Genomic DNA, 7,344 nt, shown 5'->3' on the forward strand with positions numbered 1-7,344 from the left:
AAGAATTGAAGTGAGCTGTGTATGTATGTGAGGGTTACAGAGGAGAATCAGAATGAAACTAAGATAATTTCATTCTTGAATTCTACTGCACCGTGCACTTGTACAGATCCTTTCTTGTTCCTCTTTGTGCCCACCACTTAGCCCACATTATTGAGTGTCCTATACAAGAAAGTCTTATAGCAAGCAATTTACCCAAGATTCTTGGAGTTGTTCCACTATAAGATATGATGAAATCATGAACTAATTGCCTATTATTTAAGAAAATGAGAAACACTATAAGACACTTTGTAGTGCTGCAATAATAGCCAAATCACCAAAGTAGGCATGCTTTTTGGATCATATTCTCTCTCAGACACAGATGTAACATGCATTTTGGTTGCAGGTGATTTCTAGGAGCTTGGGGTTCACTATCAATTCCAACACCTTCGACTAAAATTTTTGAACAAGTCAAAAGTTGTTCCACTATAATGATTACTAATAAACTTTATCATTGTTCAAGTCAAAAGTTTATCATTAGCAAAAATGGTAGATAATTTTGTTCATGGTCTCAAGGAAAACAAAGACTGCTTGACAATAGCAAGAAACAACATAGATGACTTAGAAATAGTCTATCACAATGAAAGACATATTTTGCCCACCATAACACTAGTAGTGCTCTACTATCTCATTTTTGGTAACAGAGACACCCCCCAAACATGAAGGATTCACCCCCCAAACATCTTCAAACATGAAATGATCCACTATCTATTAGACTCGTGTCTAATCCAGGCTAAACCTCCATCAGCAATTACCATCCAACACTGCACTTGCACCAAGTTTTCCCACTCTCTTGCATTTGGTTAATATAGTACAAATAAATTACCACAACCTCATTGTCTCCCACCAATAACAGTGACTACAAGTGGTAGGAGAGAATCTACATTGGAAACTTCAGAATAAGTACAGTTGACTGTGCCTAACCAGTCACTGGTTTGAATGCACCAGTCTATTATTCCTTACTCAACCCGCAATGAAAATTAAAAGAATGCATGGACAAGATAACAAAAATAATAAAATGTTCTCACATTAAATATTAGTCAAAATGCATTTGATACATCATAGGAACTCACTATTCCATGGGACAGAGACTGAATTGAAGAGAACGGGATTATTTTATTGATTATAATTTATTCACAATGCCTTGTCTCGCCACCCCAACTCTACTTCTCCCCCAAACACTCGACAAATCCCTTCTAAATAACCAAACAATAGTAAACAACCACTGCTGTCTAACTATCTGACTGTTACCAGTTAGTTATAAATTGAAATTTGTTGTCTAGTTGACATAAAGTGTCAACTTCGACAACTTACAATCATATATGTCTTTAATATATTTCACTAACCTTTTCAAAGGTTTTATAACTTCACTAAGCCTTCCAAAGACACCTAAAACCCTTACGAGTTGTACTAGGCCTAAAGACACCTAAAACCCTTACAAGCTTTTCTTTGCATTTTTTTCTACATGTGATACTTTTCTTATAGGTGGACATGTCTATCACAAACATCCAACATGTCTGTCCTTAGACTTCATGGAAAAAACCCTACAAACAACACAAAAAAAATAAGGACATGAACCATCCAAACATCTCTAATAGCTTGTGGATATCCCAAAGATGCATAAGTGCATGACTTGTGAAAACCAAAAAGATAAGACTAACTTGTATAACAAGCGAATAACCATTTATGTGTGTGTTATGTTTGACAATGACAATGATATTTGGATTCAAGTATGAGGAAATTTGTATCAATCAATTCATTAAATATCATTTGAATACAAAGAAGATTTTAAGAAATTCAAGAGCATAATTATAAGCCAAATTTGTGGAAGACCTAAATCAGACCTAAGTGAACAGACATGTGAAGGCTTATTTTGAATATGATGAGCAGATCTAAGGCAGAATCTTTATGCAGGTATATTCCAAGTTTAGAGCATTTATTGAAAAACAATATTTCAAATCTTGGTGGATTATTCATAAGTACAAGGCAGATTTGTTGAAGACCTCGAAGGAGATCTAAGGCAAATCTACCTACATTATAAACACTTTGCATTTCAAAGGTCGGTTCCTTCTGCATTGCAAGATTTGAGGTTGGTGTCTCTTGCTAATTGAGTCTACACATTTTTTTGAAGTTATATACATACATACATATATGTGTGTGTGTATACATACACACACAATTCACCTACAAGGATTTCCATGCTAAATAGTATATGCATCTTGTCTTCTTTTGTTAGACATCAACTATGTGAATGTTTTCTACATTGCTTTCAGTTGACTAAATATATATAATAAAATATGCAGGTTTCTATGCCAAACTAACTCCAATGTGGACAAATATCTAATAATTGGGATTTAAACTAAGCAAGAACTATATGTTCAAGGAACCAAAAGATGACTACAATGAGACTATTACAAGTAAAAAAATTTCAGTCTCGTTAAAGAGAATTGGGATGTGTGTTTGAAGACTTAACAAATTTGAGCTTCACTTGGTTTCAAGAATACTATAATATTCTCTACTTAACAAGGCCAACCACGTGAAGGTGGAAGCTCATCTGGCCTCACCCCCCTCCCCCTAACATCAATCTAAAGTACCCATTATCATCTAATTACATACTTCATTCATTAATTCATCCATTTATGAACTATAACATTCAATCAATACAATCACATAACATTCATTAATATGATATAAAAATCATTAATACACAATACTAATCAAAACTTCATTAACACATAACAATATTCATTAACATAAAATAAAAATTTGTATTAATACGCATCATTCATACATAATTACTTAAAACAAAGTTCTTTCATTATCCAACAAGGTTTATCAAAGAAGATTTTTAAAACATCATTTCTTTTTTTTGTTTTTTTGAGCTCTCTTAAGAAAAGCGCTCATAGGGACATCCATATCTGCTTCATTCTCCTCCTCTTCTGGCACGTGTAATGTCAAATTACGATGGCTCCTTCTCTTTGGAGGAGCAGGAGGTTGCTACACTAAAGGGGGCTCTATTGCAAGAACAAGTGAATGCGATAAATTGGCATACTCTTTTTCTTTTTCTAACTGTTACAAGTTTGTAATTAATTATGAGTACAACATAAAATGCATTTTTCTTATTTGACAATGCCACATCATGTACATTAACATTTTGATTTGCCACCGCGTCAACATGTTGAACACTTGGAACATGGTCCAGTCCTTCAGCATGATGTTCAACATGCTCTGAAATATTCAAAAAAAGGATAAACGTCAAATTCCAATTGAAGATGTTAAATTGTATTCATAATTGCATAATTAATTTCCAATAGCAAATTAATACCTCCACCACTATAATGCACATCATGGCCTTCATCAGGAGCAGGTTCTGTGGTAGGATATGAAGGTTGCAGTAAAATGTTATGCACATTGTTATGTAGTCAATTTACATTTAAAACTAATACCAAAAAAGAATCTTCTCAACTATTTAATTTCATTTACTTTTCATCTGACCAATTTACCTGTGAGATATCATTTGGTGCACTGGATTCTTGGGCAAGGCTTACAGATTCTTCACGTAGGCGTGCAACCACAACTTTATAGCCTTCCTTCAAGGCAATTTTTCTATCTTCATCTGTGACCTCCACATTGAAATTTGTGCCCTGTGGTTTTTGCTTGATAACGTCAGTTTTCCATGTATGGTTTCATTAAACAAAATTGTTTGCAACATTATATTAAAAAATAAACAAAATTCATTGCTCTACTTACAAGTCGAGACTGCAGATTCATATAGCCACCAGAGCCAAGTTTGTGCTGGCCAACCTTTTCTATTCTCACTTTTGTAGCCATGGATGTGTCCTGCAATCTATGAACAATTTCAAACATCTTAGATTATATATTTACAAATATCAATAATTAGTACATGATTACAATGTACTTAATACTATAATGACATACCTCTTTTTGCCCTGTGCTGCTTCATTATCTCTATCTTCACATAGCCTTTTCTCCTTTGCATCTTCTATTATTTCATTCCACTCCATTGGTGGAATCATAGGAGGACGGTCGTACCTTGGGTTATCCTTAAGACCCCTTCTATATTGATCCCTCACAGTCTTTATATGCTTTACTGCTCTTTTCAGAAGTAGGCCAGTGTCAAAAATGGTTTTCCCAAATTTCTCCTCAATGGATGCAATCATCTGATTTTTTAATTCTCCAGCTTGTAAATTCCACCTTTTTAAAAGCAAATAGATTGTTAGATCAATAACTTTAATATATTACAATAAATAGAAGAAAATAAAAATTATGTAGCAATGATATGAAACTACGTACCTTTTACGTATGGTGGGTCCAAACAGTCTCAATGTCATATGAAAAAGATGTTCAAAGAAAGCATTATTACCTACAAAAACATAAAGGATTTATTAGTCCAAAATGAGTAATCTAAAAGTAAACTAAATTTACACTTTAAAAAATATCAATTTTAAAGCACCTGGAAGCTTTCGTTCTCTTAATGGAAACATAGTTTTCTTATTCAGCAACAATGTCCCTTCATACAAACCAGTACTAATCACATGAACTGCTCCAGGAAATGGATCAGCTTCAGTAGTACTGCTCTCTGTTTCTCTATCAACTGAAACATCATAACAATTAAATGACAATTTTAGTACTGCTCTCTGTTGGTCTACCTCCCTGCCTATGTCCATGTCTCTCTATGTGTGGCTATACATATATCTATATATACACACACCACGCATACATACATACATACATACATATATATATATATATATATATATGTATGTATGTATGTATGTATGTATGTATGTATGTATGTATGTATGTATGTATGTATGTATGTATGTATGTATGTATGTATGTATGTATGTATGCGTGGTGTGTGTATGCATGTGTTTGTGTGCATGCAAGCTTCTGTAGACATCTTTTAAGCACTAATGTGCTACTTCGTTGTTCATCAACTTGTAGAAAGACATTAAAAAATATAGCACATTACAAAATATAGCAAAAAAAGGTTTTACTAGTTCTACTGGGCATAGACGATAATGTTTGCATGGTCCTTGTTGCTGACAATGCAGTAGACAATAGTGGACCGCCAACCGAAGGAGGAGTCCGCACTTCATCATGAGCTGAAGAATAGAATATTGTTAGCAAAGACATTTTCAATGGATAAAGATCAAATGGGATACTAGCGACAAACATCGACAAAAAAAAAGGTAAGTGTTATAATGTTGATCAAAACAAACAAAGTGTGACTTACACGAAGGTACTGTGAAACAACCTGACCATGTTCAGCATGTGATGTTGCAACTGGCACATATGTCTATACAAGAACACATAAAATCAGAGATCATGATCCATAAAATATTAATATCTATTGAACTTCTATTATTGCTTTAGTCGAATTACTACTTACTTTCAAAGATTGGATTCTACGGTCCAATTCTATTCTTAGTGCCTCTTTCTCCTCACTTCTGTCACCCTTGATGATAATTTGAACAATCTCATCAATGTATCTTTGTGTAATTTGTTGGGTGATGAATATAGGGTTAGTACTAAGGCCAATGTCATGTAGATATGACGCCCGTATTTCAGATTGCATTTGATCAGCGATTATTGTAGCTTTTTCCTATCAGTTGTGACATCAAATATTCGTATACTTTCATCAAAATAACTCCAAAGCCATAAAGAAAAGAACTCCAAAGCCATAAAGAAAAGAACATAATAATAGGATATTTGTTTCTATATTAACATTAAAATGTACAATAATTAATGTTTACCTCTACTGAAGGTGTCTAACATGGTGCATCCATATCGCCCTGTGAAAAAAATTAGTAAGACTTAGAAATTAGCAGCGAAATTAAAGTAATAGACTTACCAAAAAAAATATTAATAATAAAGTAGATTGTATATGTAAATCATTTGTCTTAAGTTAAAAATTTAGTGTAACTAATGTTTATATCTAAAACAATATTTGGCATGTTCTACTTAATGTTTATATGTGCACATATGGTTTGGAAAGAAATATTTGGTCATACAAGACCCCATCATAGTTGACATTGATCATACCTAAAGATTTCATTGATCATCATGATCGTCATCCATGTCATCATCATCATCATCATCATCATCATCACCATCATCGTACTCGTCACTTTGATTGTCATCATCACCACCACCATCTTCATCACCATCATCATCCTCTTGATCACTATCATCATCATGACCATCATCTCCATGATCATCACCATCTTCATCACCATGATCATGATCGTCATCAGCATCATCATCATCATTATCACCATTATCACCATTATCGTTAACATGACCAAAATCATCACCATCTTCTTCTTCTTCATCACTGGGTAACTGTTGTTCCTAATAATCATTTACTTCCTCTTGTGCTTCTTCAATATCTTCTTCTTCGATCACATTATACTTTACCGGCCTTCCTCTTGGGTCATGTCTAACAACAAATGACCAACTTGGTTTGTCTGGAACACCAAAGTAAAACACTTGCTCGCATTGACTTGGAAGAACATAGGGCTCATCTCTGACTGGCTCAAATGACCTTGTATTAATCATAGTAAATCCACTGGCATGTTCAATAACAGTCCTATCGGGATCATTTCTATTCAGTCGTAACCTAAACCATTTGACGACAAATAGAACTATTTTGAATGAATTAAAGTTGCACTCAAGTATATCATCCAAAATGCCATAGTATCGATTTTCAGATTATTGAGGATGTATGTCAGTTCTAGATGAAATATTGGTGACCGCGAAGACAACACTTATCCTGGAATCACACATTTTCTTCGTTTCATCTAACTTTTTTGTGCAGAATTTATAGCCATGGTAGTACATAGCTTTGTGTTGTTTGACCTACAATTATTCAAACATGTCAAGAATCTTCTCATTGATATGTGAGTTGATATTAAACTTATGTCTCATGATTAGTAATCTTATGCATACCTTTGTATCTCTTAAGCCATATATTAGATCAAGTACCATTGGCGTAACATTGGGATCTCCATTACGATGAGCTTCTTTAATCAACGATGCAACACCATCCCATGTTAATGAGCAACCATTTTCTTGAGACTGTTCAATCCACACTGTCATCCAATCAAGATTGTTTGCAATATACAAGTGTAGTGCATCCCACTCATGACCAACTATAAAGAAGACAATTACACCAGTTAGAAACAACTTATATATATTAATGAGCAAACTTTGAAAGATATTCACTGATATACACCATGGTTTGGTATATCATATATCCCTCTATCATAGAACCCTCAAGAC

Source organism: Cupressus sempervirens, chromosome 11 (genome assembly GCF_028749045.1).
Source record: "Cupressus sempervirens isolate cs-2001-9-10 chromosome 11, ASM2874904v1, whole genome shotgun sequence".
In the NCBI taxonomy this organism is placed as follows: Eukaryota; Viridiplantae; Streptophyta; class Pinopsida; order Cupressales; family Cupressaceae; genus Cupressus; species Cupressus sempervirens.